The 17160-nt window shown below is 39.4% G+C and overlaps 1 long non-coding RNA gene across 2 annotated transcripts in view; it reads left to right on the top strand.

Moving 5' to 3' along the window:
• Positions 1 to 1758, top strand: part of LOC130157735 (uncharacterized) — a 51758-nt gene extending 50000 nt beyond the window's left edge. For both annotated transcript variants that reach the window (XR_008825001.1, XR_008825000.1), the window contains exon 5: positions 805 to 1758. This is a non-coding gene — a long non-coding RNA (uncharacterized LOC130157735). The remainder of the gene's footprint in view (positions 1 to 804) is intronic.
• Positions 1759 to 17160: the final 15402 nt, after the last annotated feature.

Here is a 17160-nt window from a genome sequence, read left to right as displayed (position 1 = left end):
CAGGGATCAGGTACCAGCATGCTGCCAGAGGCCTGAAGGAGCAGGATGCAAAAAGGACTTGCCTGTGTGCTGGTTTCAGCTGGCACAGGGTTAATTTTCTTCAGAGTAGCTGCTAGGGGGCCATTTTTAGATCTGTTCTGAAAACAGCACTGATAATACAGGGATGTTTTCATTATTGCTGAGCAGGGCTTCCACAGAGCTGAGGCCTTTTCTGCTCCTCACCCCACCGGCGGGTGGGCTGGGGATGCACAAGTAACTGGGAGGGGGCACAGCTGGGACAGCTGACCCCAGCTGACCAAGGGGATGTTCCACACCATACAATGTCATGCTCAACATATAAGCTGGGGGAAAAAGAAGGAAAAGGGGCACAATGTCCAGCATTATGGCATTTGTCTTCCCAAGTCCCCGTTAGATGGGATGGAGCCCTGCTCTCCTGGCAATGGCCAAACACCCGCCTGCCCATGGGAAATGGTGAACAAATTCCTTGCTTTGCTTTGCTTGTGTGCGAAGCTTTTACTTTACCTATTGAACTGCCTTTATCTCAGCCCATGAGTTTTCTCACTTTTACTCTTCTGATTCTCTCCCCCATCCCACTGTGGGGGGAGTGAGCGAGTGGCTGCGTGGGGCCGAGTTGCCAGCCAGGGTTAAACTCCAACAGCCTGAAGATTCTTGGCCAGAGAACTTTACTGGCAGATGCATCTGACTGTAAATACAACTTGCACAGAGAGTTTCTTTTACAAGCTTTCCTCTCTGTATCAGTTACTGAAATAAACTCAAAGCAGCAGAATATTTTGTTTCTTTTAGGTGTTGAGCGCTGACTTCAGAGGAGAGGAGCAGGAGCCCTCCTGGTGCTGCCGGTACTCCCTGGGCAGGTGAAGCTGTGGGACTTACTGAAGAACATGGAGAACCTGCAGGACTGCTTTCTCCTAGTACCTCTATCTGCAAGAGTCATTTTCCTTACCTGGAATCTGCAGAAGTTAATAATCTTGCTGGATTTAGTAGCTTTTAAATCAAGCCCCCATCCTATTCTCTCTGTGAGGAAATCTAAATCTTCCCCATAAAACCAGGACAATGCTAGTGTAAGGGATGGTGGATGAAAGATTTCTGTAATGTGAACACATTATTTATGAAAGTGTCATGAAAAAAAAATACCCACCCTAGTAAAAAATGAATTCACAAAACAATTTGCAGTGCAAATCTCACTTCTACAGTGTGCCTGCTGAATTATCTATTATAAATTAGCTCATTTTGAAATTGGTGAAGCCTGCAGAATGCTGCATTCCCTCTGGACCGGGAGCTCTACACATACTGTCTCGTAGGGGATAAAAAAGTAATTACTGAAGATCACCCTTTCCCAGACAAGTGCTGTGGACTGTTCAACCACTCATTTACAATTTAATCCCAGGGTCCTCACTGAAATAGGTTTTTAGGTGCTAACTGGAGGCTAACAAAATGGTTATTTGAATTCATTACATTTGATAAAACAGAAAACTTACTTTCAGTTGTGTGGAAGAATTGAAGCTGCTTTTTGTGGGGAAAAAGGGGAAACAATGAAATAGGATTATTTGATGGTTCATTTTTAATTATTTTTTTCCTTTATCTCTCATGCTGACTGCTTCCTATTACAATTTAATTTCTACTTTTTTCTTAACATGTAGTTTGAGTGATAAATAATAGTTTACTATTTCACCAGCTATAATATTTGAAACTTTCTATAGATAAAAATACATATTTTAAAATGTTAATTTGAGAAGTATTTTTAAAAGTCTAAGCATACAATACAGCCTACAATGGGATAAAGAACCATACATCTTAAAAATGACAGGTTGTTAGTGGTCTAATTGCATATATTTGTTTTTGAAACAGTTAACAATTGCAACCAATACTAGAAGACTTGTTTTCTAGTAATGAAGTATGTGCTACTTGAAAATAAGATATTTTTTTTCCCTAAACTCCCCCTATGTGGCTTTTTTGCTATTACTCTGTGTAATGAAAGCAGTAAGTTCTGTTTAGTGTGGAAAACTCAGTTCATGTTCAAAGGATAAGATTTTCTTTTGGTGTAAGTGAATTGACAACAGTTTAGCACTGCTCATTTAAACCATCTGAGATTCTGCTTTTTGTTGTCGCCTTTTCCGCCTCTTTCCATCCATTTCAAACAGCACTGCTGAAAAGGTACTGAGGTCCAGATCTGCAAAGTTGTTTCCATGCCTATCTTTCTTTGAAGTCAATGTGATTTATTTTGCTAACTGCTTTTGAGAAGCAAAGACTGAAGGATACGGTAATGTAAAGGCATATACAAGGTAAAACGATCCCAATTTAAATTTTAATGCGGTTGCCTTCAGTCCATTAGGGAAAAAAAAAAGGGGGGGGGGGGAATAAGAAAACAAAACAAAACTAAACTAAAACAAACCTAAGGAAAGCAACCCAGAGGCCTTGAAAAATACATTTTATTTCTTGTTGAACCTTCCTTTCTGGTAATCTTAACATGAGTGAAACATTGTACAGCAAGGAACTCCCAGGTGATCCCATCATTTTTGGCTCTCAGTCTAGAAGCATACGTATGTCAATACCACAAACTTGCTTTGCCTAGGCTGTAATACCTGCTTTCTGAGTATCACTGAAATGTTCTGTGCTACAGTGACAGTAGCATAAAATTCTGCAAAATTCAGTGGGGATCATCACAGGTACAACAAATAGAACAGTGTTCACTTAGCTCACATTTCAAATTAAAAAGTCAGGCTCGTGATACACTAGAGATCTCATTTTTCATAGATCTCCAATACCTAAAATTCTCAACTTTCATGTAAGGTGATATATTGAGAAAGCATAAAATGCAGCAGGTAATGAAAGTCATGTTAGTGCTTATTATTACTCACCTGCAGAGATAAGTGAAATGTATCATGTGTACTGCCAGCAAAAATAGCACTGGTATTTGTCAGAAGATGTTTTCTACCTTGCAGTGATTTCAGATTTATATATCGTTTTGAAGTGTGTGCTGCAAATCTGGAAAAATTATTACACAAGGTATCGTGTAAAAGGTCCCTTGCAAGAGGTGGTGTTGGGCTGACAGGGTGCCACACTAGGTGATACCTGGTAAAACAAAGCACAGATGTTCCAGTTGCTGCTGTGCTTTCCTACTTGGTCACTGAGAGCATGTTGCAGTTTTAGGGTAATGCTTGGAGTCCATCCAAACCATCTTGCACCCCTATAGCTGGCAGCGAAGCAAAATGCCATGGGGTCAAACTTGCACTTTATGGAAAAAAAGCAGTTTATTTGACCTCCTAATGAAGTCACCTATTGATTTCAGGAGTTCATAGCTGGCACCATTAGGTATTTTTGTGTGAAGCAGTTGAACGATGTAAAATGGGGGAAGTAACTTCTGTGAAAACTACATGGAATACATCTGTGGAGGGCCTCCTGGCAGCTGCCAGCCGAAAACCCTGTGGGATCATTGGAAATCATCTGCTGGCCATAATGACCAGAGGCAAAGTTTGGAATGTCTTGTAAACACCACCATCACATTTAAACAAAGTCCTTTCCATGAAAAGCATGAGTTACTGAAGATCTGCTGTGTGAAATTTTCCCAGTGTTTTTAAAGGAATTCTGGCTGCTGCTGATGGTGTTTGACTCTTGCTGTATAAATTCGTGCAATGTAAGAGGCTAAAGTTGATGCACAAGCCATTGATACGAGCGACTCAGCAACAGATGGTGAAATATCACTCTTCCAGTGTTTGGGACACAATATTAAACAGGTAGGTACTAGAATGCTCTTATCACAAACTCTGTTTAGATTGCAGGCAATGTGAATGAAATACATCCACATTTTATTGTTTTCATTCTTAAAAAAGTCCAAGTCCTGTTATTAAAGCAGATTCATACTTTTTATCTTGAGAACTAAACTTCCCCCACTGTAATCATTAATTTTACACTTATATGAAAATGTGTAAGCAGGTGCCATAAGCTGTATTCATTTCACATTTGAAGTGACATCACGTTAACAGGGAAAAAACCCCAGGTTTTCTTGTAGTGAAACAAGCTGATTCACTCAGAACTACATCAGTCAATTTCTTTATGCACACCACTTTGTCATGTTACAGGTGGAGGACCATGAGTGTCTGCTATCTAGTGCTGGAAGCTTAAGTGACAGAGAGATTATACAATATACTTTTATACAAGGAAGTCTTTTACCCTTTCTCTCACTTTTGTTTTTGTTTTTGTTTTGTTTTAAATGGAGGCATGTAATGTTATTAGAAATACGTTGACGCACTAAGATACCAACAGATAATGCTAAAAATATGTATTATCCCAGAGATCCCTCATAATGCTTTTCCATTTCTTTTTTACTGATGACAGTTCACTGTTACATGCTCTCAGTTACAGGCTCTTTTCAGCTCAGGGCCTTGTTCATTCCCTTCGGCAGTGAATGTCCTTAACACACCTCCCCAGATCTTTTCTCAGCTGTAATTTCAAGAACCCTTTTCTCTCTGTAACCACTACAGCATCCTTTCCATAGATACTATAGATCATAGTGTGATAAATACAGGCAAGAGAAGACTTGCTTGGGTCTGGTGCATGCAAGAAAATTTGCAAAGGGTTAATTGGGGAATTATACATTTCTGTTATTTAAAGGAGGCTAATAGGAGAATGTTCTTTGTGCCCCTGCTTTGATAAAGTAAGGCTTTTAACAGTCCCTAGCAATTTAGCCTCAGATTAGAAGGATTACTGTGTATCCTTACTGGTGCTCTTCGTCGAAAGGTGATAGCTAGCTATGGAAATTGATTCTGAATTGGTCTGCTTATGGCCACGGCAAGAGAGTCCTGGTTAAGCTGGCTTATCCCCCGCTTAGTCAATTTAGTGTAATTCAGTCATCTGACGCAAGCTGAGAAAATTTTAATCAAAGCTTAAACTGGGGCAAGTGAATACAGAAAGAGAGGTCTGCAACAACTGAACTGGAGCAATTTAAAATCTGGTATCTTCCCAAACCCATGGCGGTGGTGGAGAGCCTCTGAAGCTGTAACACATAAGCAGTGACAGAGCTACTTTAACAAGAGCATCTGCGGAGACGTATGCTATTTCTTTAAAAGCTGTAGAAGGAAAAAAGGCAGCAGGAGCCCAGGGGAAGACATAGTAGTAAATTAAATGAAGGAAGACAGGGTTTAGAGCCAATAATAGTTTTCTGTATTCTAATAATGATCTCTGAGAGTGCTGGTAGAAATGCTTTGTGATTCTTTACAGCTGCTGCAGGAGAGCTTTTGTCCTAAAACTTCAGTCAGTGTCCTGTTTGAACTGAGTCCTTAGCGTCTGGCCCAGCGACATTTTTCACTCTTTGGTCTGTAAGTATAAAGGCCAAAGGCTTGCTTTAAAAAAATATGTTAAACCTGATTCTTTTTTAATCAGAGGTTTCCTGACGTCAATTCGTGTATCTAAAAATGATGACTCTGAGACACCACAGCAATGATAAGCCTCAGTCTCTACAGCTAACTTTTCTGTGAACTGGGTTTAAAGGTTGGAGTCTTTCTGGTTTCTTAGAGCAAGAACAGCCCAGCAGCTTCCCTAGGTTGCACCCAAAGGGAAACTTGTTTATGCTGCTGGGTTACCACCCCAGAACCTACCTAAGAAAGAGGAGTGGAATGGTGCTGGCTTCCAGCCTGTTTGGAAACAGGCAACAGAGGAGCATATGCTTTTTAAAAATAAAATTAAAATGTAGGCTTTCTTTTTTAGCTCAAGCTTTTATCACAGGACCTGCCTCAGCTGTCATGTACTCAAAGGTGCCTGAGTGAGTTTGTTACTCCAGTGTGTTCCCTGTTCCCCCAGTAAAGGGAAGGAAAATGGTGCCAAAGCCACCGTCCTGCACAGGTGCCGGGGCGAGGGCAGATGTCGGCGGGGCGATGGCTCTCAACAGGGCAGGGACCCGCTGTGTGCCGGTACAGTGCCACTGCCAAGCTGCTGAGGGATTTGTGACTCCTAGCCTACGGCACAGGTCCTACAGTTAGGGATCCCTTTGTCCACATTCCTTCTTAGGGGCCAGGAGTGCCTGGAAAACAGCCAGCAAGGGGAAAACCTTGCATTCTCTGTTTTATCCTGTCCCTGGAGAGTGCAATTAAATGCTACAAAATCAGGCTGTGTCTGCTGAATCCTTCAAGAATGAAGCTGAGGAGGAGGATGAGAAATATGGCTTGTCTTGAAACCTGTATGGAATCACACAGGTAAGCACTCCCAAACCTTTCAAACAGTTTCAGTTTTTCTCTGCTCGACATTGTACCTCAGTAGATCTTAGTCCCAGAAGCCTTTGAAACCACTGCCTTGAGAGTGCTTTTGTCTCTTCATCTTAAACGCATTGTTTGTCCCAAGACGCTTCTAAATCCAGTAGTCCGTTGTGTTCAGTACAGTAATATTTTTATAGTAGTGTTCCAGCTACTTGGTTTATAAATGTCAGTGCTTTGACAATGTAGTGATTGAGTTATTTTTCCATGAAGTTATCAGTATTGCTGTTAATATTTTTTGCAGGTCATAGCAAAGTAGGGATGGGAAGTGAAAGCATGCAAGTCAAAAAAGCTTCATTTCCCCTTCAGCCAAGGTACAAGGCTTCTAGTCTCCCTGGGTAAAACATAATGGGCACAAAAGTTCTGCAGAAACACCTGCTCAGGGTATAGGATGATGAGGTCCTTTCCTCTCTTACTGTTCGCAGAAAATGTTGCATTTCTGAATATGTTCTCTGTGAAGATGCTTCTATACATTTCAATTAAAAAATAACATGGAGATTATTGAGTACATTTTTCCCCAAAGTCTGTTTTCCAGGATTTGCAAATGTTGAAATCATCTCAGCACATATTTTTCATTTGCCATAGGAACGCCTTTATGTCTTCTTTAGGTCTTGTATTTCCCCTGTTTTGATCTAAATGGTGTCCTTCAGTCAGCAGTGAGCGTACATTGGATCCCTCTCTGAGATCTTCCACTTTTTCCCTTCCTGCCAATTTGCACTTCTTTTTCAGGAGGCCAGTCTTTCCTTGCAGTTTCAGTGCGGTCTCATACAATTACACCTTACCCATCCTCAGCTCTCCAGATACACTGCACTCTCTCTTCTGCAAGTCTGTTAGCCACTTTAAATATCACATAGAACAGAAAGATCAATGGATTTATGGCTTTCCTCCCATGCCACCTTCAGGGCTTCAACAGTCTCCATGCCCTACCCCCCTTCCCCCCCAGCACTTTCTTCCCTTTCACCTGCACAGGCTGCTCTGTCCAGTTCTCCACGGTCTCTCTCCATGCTGTAACTGTGTTCATGAGTTTCAAGATAAGAACTTGATTTCTGCAACTCATTAATTAATGGAACCTAAAACTTGTGTCATAAATTCTTTTCCTGTCCATACACATTCCCATTTGTCCAAATTCTTTCTTATCAGTCGTGCTGACACATCTGCCTCCCTTCAGAATCACTTCTGTGTTCAGGGAACCCACTCTTCATAGAAAATCCCAGGTTTTTCTTCCAGCCTTCAAGACACTGTAGCACACGTCTGCTCCTTGATGCTTAGCTGCTGCTGTTCTGGCATGAATTTCATTTTGACCTGTTCTGCCAACGTGTCAGGCTTTGAATGCTTGTTTGGTGCCTGACTTCTGCTACTGGCTTCACCCTCTTTTGTGCCAATACTTTATGCATATTTTCATTGCACTGGATTGATCTGTAAGGCTGCAACAACCTCCTCCTTCAAAATCTGCCTTGTTGCTTTTCATTATGATAGCAACACTATTAGTTAATTTACTAATGAAGGCTCTATCATAAATCCCATTCCCTGTATCTGAGAACTACAGCTAGCCTTGCTAGATTCAGAAAATGTATATACACACATACTAACCCCTCTAAGTACATGAAAGCTTTCCTGTTATCCTTGTCTTTCCTTGTTCCTTAACTTTCTGGTTAAATAAACAAACCAGGTTGGGGGGCCTACATCCTCAGAAGCTACGTTTGGTTCATCCTGCAGCCAACAGATTCTTTCTATTGCTTTTCTGTATCTATTTTAAAATAATATAGATTTTCTACCCTTTGGGGCCACAAGTGTATGTGACTGTGTTTCTTCCCCTGCCTCCAACTTAATTATAGGTTAAATAACTAACTGAACAATTATCCTTATCTGTGTCATGAAATACCTTAAAAGTTATGCAATTATTGGGGTTTTGTTGGTTTTGGGATGTTCATACACCCCCAGGGGGAAGAAATTTATCCAAGACCCCCTTGGAGTTCATCAGGAATCTGAAGTTCACCACAGCTCAATGACTTGGCTTGTTGTGTGAAAGATCTCTTAGGGAGTCTGAGCGGCCACTGAGGAGGAGGGCTATGAGCTGGATGCAGCTGTTAGCCCCGGGACTCATGCTGCTCACATTGTGCTACCAGCAAAGTGATGTTGTGTTACCATCACTGTCCAACAAAGGTCTGGACTGACCTGGGAGACCCTGTGAGGAAAACTGGGCTAAGATACTGTCTGGAATGGAGCTTGTTGGCAGCATGCCTTGCCCAGTTTTGTCCTGCAGTGGAGCAGACCTCCCCCCGGAGCTGTTTTCTTGCCTGCAAGGTGCCCCCATAGCTCTTCCTCCCTGTGGTTCTGATCACATCAGATTTGGAGAATCTGATACTTGCCCTGAGGACAGGGAACAACAGGGTTTTGGGATGAGGTGCACAATGAAGCTGATTAGCCCAAATTAATGTTGGGGGGTGGGGGGTGGGTGGAGTAGAACAAGATCTGATGTAGGTTGCAAAGCAGGACCACTTTTTGATGAACTGTGCTGGTTTTCATTGTAAAGTTTGTCCTTGAGCTTTTATCACAGGTGAGTGTAGATGTCAGTGTTTCCTTCTTGTGATGATGAATCTCACTGTCTGAAAAGCACTGCTCTTTTTTTCAGCAGAAGGACCTCCTGTGTAATGGGCATCAAGATGTGGACATCATATTAGTTTCCAGTAACCCCACAATAATTTTTTTTTTAGGTATTGTTTAAACTCACAACTGAATCAAATGGTATGTGAGCACCATTCCAGAATGAGAGACTGTTTTCTAGAAGTGACTGATGTGCACCTCATGGTCTCAAGCTCCTGGTTTCATTCTTCATCCTTTACAATGACCTTAAAAAATCTTATTCCTACCCTGGGTGAAGCTCCCTTAATGCAGATATTTTATTTCCAAAGGTACTGCAAGACTAAGCTCCATAAAGCGCTTAGGCATGGGTGAGCCATTCATTGATTTTTCTGGACCCACAGACATCACAAAAGTTAATTATATGCATAAGTAAGTGCTTTGTTGGATCAGGGCCTGCATCTCTTTAATATTTAAAAAAAAAATAAAATAAAAAAACAACAAAAAAACCCCAACAACAAAAGCCCCCACAAACCAAACCGTGTTTAGCAGTAACATAAAGTAAGTAAAAAATACTGTCATGATAGCTATTAGAATTTTATACAGTAGTGAGAAGAATGGGAAAAGATATTTAAGAAAATTCAGTTTATCTGGGACTAAGTATAGCAGATATTTCTTTTCTAAAACCATCTTTGATGAGTAATATCAAACTAGCTACATGCTTGTACATATTTGTTAAGGAAAAAATACGTATCTTATGATAAAATTAATGTTTCCTTGATAATCAAGTATCTAGAGGATCAGACATTTCCAGCTTCAGTAAAGTGTATAGATCAAACATTAAAGTATTATCAACTGATGAGAAAAAAATGTATTCAAGTTAAATATCATAGAACATATTTTTATTTACTACTGGAATGACTGTGAAAGAGAACACTGCTTATTTTTCAGGTGTTGATTTTCATGCTTTGCCACAGATACTATACATGCACGTATTGCATAAGAAATTGTATTTCAGACACTCATTTTGATTCCAGTGAACATTACATTAGATTCTGAAAAAACATTTTGAAGGTAAGTAGCAATTTTGTTTTGGCACAATACCTGCTGCTTCTTAAACTGCCTGTAACATTTATGCTTTCTGCATTAATACAATAATATCAGAAGCATATTATTACAGCTTTTATACAAAAGATGTGAATAAATTGAATGTATTTTGGGTTTGCTTTTATTTTTCTCTCTAAATAAAATAGTGCTTGTCATCTGGCCAAACTGGCATTTTGCTGACAAGCTTGAAAAGAAAATTAAGTCTTTTTTTGTAATGCTACAAGTACACAGAAAAATTTTCATTTTCAAAATGAGATTCAGAAAACAAAGTTTTAGTGAATAAACAACATGTTGAATATGCTTCTGTTTGTTGGAAAAGTTGCATAAACAACCATCACCAAGCAACATGGTGACTTATTAATATAACAACTTCAATGAGCAGATAAAATTCCCAGAAAACCAAAGCCAAAGACAAACTTTAACATCCTTTACATTCAGTACACTTCTAAAATTGTTACTCCAGCATGTTCACTCTAAAGTAAATGTACCTGTATTAGGTAGGAAATCTACTTTTTCATTTTACCTGCAAAATTTTCATTTCCTAAATGAATTCACATAGACTTTGGAACAAAAGTCCTCAAACTAGAAAATTAAGGTTTTCTGGTTTGTTTGTGTGTGGGTTTTTTATTTGTGTTTGCTTTTTTTTTTGTTTGGTTGTTGTTTTTTTTTAATGGGGAGATTTTCTGTTTTCTGTTTCAGTAATCCATCTGCACTCCATACGTACTAACTGATGTTAGTGCTTTGGAACTAACTCTAGTGCTTTGGAAAAAAAAAAATCCCCCAAACTAGTAATATTTCAACTACTTAACCTTGTACACTTATTTGACGGTTATAGTTGTGCATGCAAAAAGTGTTCAGACGTTGAGTAAGTGCTGATTCACAGCTGGGTTTATGCTTTGAAACCTTCAGCAGTGATTTTGGTCGCTTGTTTCTGTCCTGTTTTATAAAAGTGCAAAGTTTAGGTCAGTATCTTGTGTTTCCTGTCATTTTGAGAGATGTTCATTGAAACTTGAATGGCAGTCTCTTTGGAAGCATATGATATGACAAATTCATGCTAAAGGAAATTTTTTTTTTTAAAAAAATAGGTGATTTCCATATTTATGCCCCTATTAATCAAAGACTACATACTGTCAGAAAACTCTGTCCAGTGTAGAGATGCGGCAACAACATAATTAGGCTGTTAATTTCTATTTAGATTCCAAATTTCCTTTTTATTTCATTGATATTTGAAAGATATTAAGTATCATTATTTCATGAGAAATCACCCTTGTTCACCTTAGTTACTGAAGGTAAACATATAATTATAAAATGGACCAGATAACAGAAACCAATTTCTCTTTTGAGAAGGTATTTTCTGCCAGGACTGAGGATGCTGGTAAGGAACTGGGACTAGACCCATATGGGTGGTTAGTACAATGCAGCAGTACAACGTATGTGGCAACAAGTGGGGAGAGAATATGAAGAAATTAATATAGATTTTTTCCCTAATTTGACAGTACAGGGTGTGTTGCTAGGACTCATACCTGGACTTCCTCAAATGTCTCTTCAGGTTTTGCCTTATTTTTTTGTCTTTGTTAGGATCAGCACTATGAGCAGTTTTTACATCTTTCTCCCCCGCATGCTCTTACTCGGTTAATGAACCATGTCCTTAGAACGCTAGTAAGAGTAATTGCTTCTGCTTTCTGTGAATCCAACATTATTAGCTATGTTCACCAACAGTGATTCACGCTACCATATTGAGAGAAATCTTTATTTCCAGTGAGTGCGTGAAGGCAGGAAAGGATTTGAGTCTGTGGGAGATGAGAAAGCATGCTGCACATCCTTCTCTTACGAAAATTACAGAGATTAAAATACTGACATGCAGAGAGTGTGGCAGAAGTAGAAACAAGTGATTTTATCAGCATAAGCTCTGCCCCATTAAGATCAGTTAGGTATACACCTTCCGTTTAACTAGGCTACATCATGAGGATGAAAAAAGAGAGCACCAGTCACTATATATGAGTAAGTTTTCAGTGTGTCCTTGTTCTTCACCCACATCTTTGGAGACTGATAAATGCTTCAGGGATGGGTTATGTCCTGCTGTGGGAACAGCATGGCCCTGTTCTTCCTGCCCTCCAGCCCCGAGGACCTTGTGCCTTGGGGAAGCCCAGATGCCTTTAGAAGATCCAGGAGGGAAAAGCCCAAAGTTACTCCACTTCAGATGGTAGCAGCAGCAGCACACCTTTCCCCCTGCGTGGCTGGAATGATTCAAGTAAATCCTGGTTTTGTCTGTTATTTTCATCCCTCTTCACCTTGAGAAAATGTGGAGAAACAAGTCTGTGCCTGAGCACAGCAATTGCATTATCACCTGGCCAGTGCTGAGATGAAGAACAGTTTTTCACTCCCAGTTCCAGAAAAGTCTGCCAAAATTTGATGATCATATCAAAGACTCAGTTCCCTTTACATTTTATTTTTTTTTAATTCTCCATTCAGAATGAGGTAGTTATCTGGCGGTGTGCTCGCTCATTGAAAAAGCATAAAGGCAACAAGCTCCAACAGGCAAAAGATTAATATTCTCTTGTGACTTTATTTGATTTGAGGATGAATATGTTGTAAGTGATGTCTTGAACTGGCAGCATGTGTTTTCATGTGTGAAAGCCATTGTGTAAGGAGTATGTGTAACAGCCCTTGGCCATTGCTCTAGCCTGGCTGTTCCCAGCAGAAATGGACTGGCTACAAAGCCATGCCACAGCCTGCCTCTAGGGCTGCAGAAGACTTTTTTCATCTTACCTGCTTGATATTCACACTTCGTACAAATTCTGTTTATTTAGGCATCGTACAGATTAAAAACAGTTTGGACCCCAGAGAACTATTCTGAATCTGATGCGTTGGATTTCCTTGGAAAAGCCACATTTTAGTTTTGAACTAAGAAAGTTAATTAAAAATTAATTAAATTATTAAATTAAAAATTATTATTTAAAAAATATTTTAAAAGAAATTTAAAAAGATAATTCGGAAGTGACTTTTGAGGCAAGATGACAATCTTTTCTGTAACTGTGTGGCAAAATTAAATTATATTATATTCTGTATCTATTATGTACTGCAGATGATTGAGAGCATTCTGAGGGGTGGGAAAGGAGGTGTCATTTTGCCGCTGTAAAACCTCTGTGGTATAGTCACATCTTAGGCCTGGGTGCAGTTCTGGTCTCTGCCTCTCAAGAAAGATGTAAAGGTACCAGAAAATGTGCAAATGATCCAAGGCATGCAAAAGCTGCCTTAGAAGAAAAGGTTAGAAAGTCTGGGCTATTTAGTTTGGGGCAAAGACTGAGGGAAGGCATGAAGGCGGCAATAAAACAGGTGGTAGTAAGCTGAGTGTAGATCTACGGTTCACCAAATCCCACAGTACAGAAACCTGGGGACGCTTGATAATACTGAAATCAGCTTAAAAAGATTTAAAAGTACTTTACACAATGGGTGGTACACTTTGGAAAAATTTGCCACAGGAGACTGAGGATAGCAGGTGGTATCAGCGGATTAAAAAATTCAAAGAATACATATCAACTCGGAAAAGTAGGAATGTGGCCTCCAATATCCCTAATTCAGTGATGGTGGGTCCTATGGAATAAGAAGAATGGATAGAAGAAAATTGGCCAGGTTTTGCCACTGTCGAGAGCCAAATCCTGTGCTAGATAAAGTATTGGCTTAATCCAGCATGATACTTCTGGTGGTCTTCCTGCTATTCTGGAAAGTTCTTCAGTTATCACATCTCTTCTCAAGAATACTGATTTGGAATTTTTTCCTCTGAAATAATCTGAATATTGAGATAAATGTGTTTACCTTGAATCTTGTCCTGAGGCTACTCCTTCTGAATTCTTCAGTGAACTACAGGGAACCTTCTTTTTCATTTTATTGTGATATGCTTTGATGGAAATTTGAATTTTCTACCAAAAATTCTCTTTATATTTTTTGTCACAGTTTTCTTTGAGCCTTTTCATTTGTGTTAAAAATTTCTCAAGAATTAGTCAATTGTTTAAGGCAATGAGACTTCAACTGTGACTTTAGTAATATCTTTACAACATTGTAAGCATAGCAGGTTGTTTATCTCAATGATGACAGCACATGCTGTTGGGCAGGGTAGTGCAGTTCCATTGAGTTACATGAAGGAGTTGACTTAACAGGTCCCCATACATCCTGAAGAATATTTATCTATTATAAGTTCAAAAGGCTGAACCCAAATGCCCACTGGAGACAGTTTCTGACACAGCCAGCTGGTGTTATTTAACTTGTATCTTCTCTCTCTCTAGCCGAAACTACACTTTGTTTACCAATCCCTCGACTAAGGCGCTGCGACCATCCGAGACTGGAGCATGTACAACAGAACTTTGCAAGGCTTGTGCCCTACACAGTATAGTATAAAGTCAGCTTTTGGAAGGAAAGAGATTTATCCACATCTGGTAACTGAACACTACTGGTAATTTTTAACAGTCCCAATATTCATGTAAAATAGTGTAAGCAATATACAGAGCTGAGATTTGAATGTTGAAACAAACTTTTTCCAGAGGGCTGGGTAAAATCTTTTTTAGCAAAGCCTTAGCTCTTGGGGATCTATTTGATGACATTTTTCTTGTAAGTGTCTGAGAAAAAAAGGTTAAATTTGTTACAGAAGTGAGCTATCTGTTCAGCCTCTTCTGTGAGGTTTAATTCTTCCTCACCATCAATCTCTCTGTTTTTATCTGTAATCCCCCAAAATCTGTCCCACTCCCAGAAAAACTGTCCCACTCTCAGAAAACCTGAGCCAAGGGCTTTTGTAGTGGAAGTGATTTCAGACTGGTTTTGTTTGTTTGTTTGTTTGTTTTAAAAACTGGAACAACTCTTATTTGGCAAGTGACCCCTTCCGCTTTTCCTGAATTTCCCAAGACCTCTCTTGGGAACAGGATGTCTTGCTCAGAGAGATAATTATGCCAAACAATTAGCTATGGGACACAATTATGAATTTGGAACCTGCAAATCTCCTATTGACTTGTAAGTTTTAAGTATGTGACTGTTATTTGAGGCTTGTTTTGTTTCTAAGGAATTCCTTAATTGAATCTTCTTTTTTAATTCTTCCCCCTCCACGTTCTTAGCAAATTGCTGGCAACAATAGTGGCAAATTACTGATTACAAAAAAGTTTAGACATAATGATAATTTAGTTCATTTTAGCACAGCCTCCCACAGGGAACTTTTCTATACCTATTTCCTGTTCTGAAGTCGCACTTAAACTATTCCTGTTCTTAAGAATTTACTACTTTTCTTTAATAATAAAGATGTAAGTTTCACTTTGTAATTATTTAAGGGCTCATATTTTTTTCAAACTAATTGTCTTTCTTCTTGCATTAACAAAATTGCCATTTCCCAATGCAGTTTCTTAATATTAAGGCATAAATCAGAAGATATTACAAAACACAAATGACTCAGATCTCTGTTGTCCTTTTCTGTTCCTGTCTGTGCAAAGTGGATGTAAATATTTCCGGCTCTGAAACGATGGCATCTGTACAGCCTTTGCACTTGAACTTCAAGCTGATCAAGTGTAAATGACTATATAGCCTCTAGGCTCAGGGACATGATACCCCTGGTTTAGTGCCATAACCCATAATAATAAATAACAACTACAGCAGCAGCAGCAACAACTACCCCCCCTAACCTCTGACACAAAATTCCTTGCAAGAAATGAGGCTCCTTTTTTTTTCCAAGGTGGGCCTTGAAATCAGTCTTAGAAAGAGCTTTGGAATGCAAATCTCACCCAACAAACTACTTATACGTGTGCTTACTCTTAGCACTCCTACTGTATTTAGGGGCTCTGTTTCTGTGTGTGAACGTGAAGATGAACTTTTGCTGTTTATTTCTGTTAACTGGGAAATTTTCAATCAATATTCAGAAATAGCATACCATACTCTGAACTTGTAAAAAACCCAAATTTGATTGTGTTCCTGTTCCAAAAGATCTGCTTTCATTCCTTGTCTCTATTTTCCTCCATCTACTAGTTTTCTCCCTAAGAATTACTGTTTACACATCAGCATAGTGCCTGCAGTTTTAGCTTTGAGCACGCCCACTTTTGGCATGTGCTGGCATTTGATTTATGATTTGTTCATGCAGGCCTTCAGGCTTCACAGATAGTGAATTTATTTCCTAGGTTTTCAAAAGTGGATCAAAAAATCTTTAATGCTGCAGAAGGTAAAAAGCAAATGAGTGTGGGTCAAGACAACACCTGTATTGCCTCTATGACACGCATTACAAAATTGTTCATGGCTTGTAACCATGTTGAAGTATTCACTAAGAGCAGGGACTGGAGCTGCCTATTTAACCTCAGACTCTGTATAATCACTGAATTACTAACATCTTCCTCCTAGGAAAAAACCCCACAAAATATTGCATATAAATATACAATAAAATATTATGATGTAACACAGTTATGATGGATAAACAGTGATTTTTACCAGCAATGGCCTCCTGTTGAAGGAAACGAATGACGGTACTTTAACTGAGATCAAAACTTCCCAGCTGATGCAGAGAGTGGTCTTAATAAAATGAGAATTTTAGAGCCAAAGAAATTGGCAAGTTTACTTACGTGGAGGAGGAAGAATTGCTCCATTGATTCAAACAACATTTTTTCATTATGGAATATACAAGGCTGCATACAGTTTTCAAGTCAGGATACGGCTTGGAGAGAAAAAATTAAAAATGCAGAGAAGGAAATAAAAGGCAGAATAAACTAATGTTTAGAAAATCACAGTCAGTAGTTCTACAAATACAGCTTGAGAAATTTAGTCAGAGATTTTAATATGTGGAAGAAAATTTCCCCACCTAAGTTAGGGACTTAGCCACCAAAGCCATCAATTTATTATTAATTAGCTGTAGTTCCTCTCCAAGACTGCACATCTGGGTTGTAAATGGACAGCCCTTACCCGAGGTGACTGCAGTGTGACAGCAGGTATGTCCCAGCCGGGAGTGCCACCTGCATGGCCACGGGTCTGGGCGCCATGCTAGCCAGCTGTTTTCACGTGAATTTTTTGCAAATAGAGCCAAATGCACACTAATGCAGGACTGTCTCCTGGAGACGATATACTAAATGATCCTGCAGAGGATCATATTTCTGCATCTGAGAAAACACGGATCAGGTTCACATTGCTCCCCAGGTCATGGTGCTGGACTGATGGTACTAATGAATCCACTTCCACAGCGCTTAGACCTCCA

This window comes from Falco biarmicus, chromosome 12, assembly GCF_023638135.1.
Source record: "Falco biarmicus isolate bFalBia1 chromosome 12, bFalBia1.pri, whole genome shotgun sequence".
In the NCBI taxonomy this organism is placed as follows: Eukaryota; Metazoa; Chordata; class Aves; order Falconiformes; family Falconidae; genus Falco; species Falco biarmicus.
Note: the sequence above shows the minus strand (reverse complement) of the source record. Positions and strands in the feature narration are given on the sequence as shown.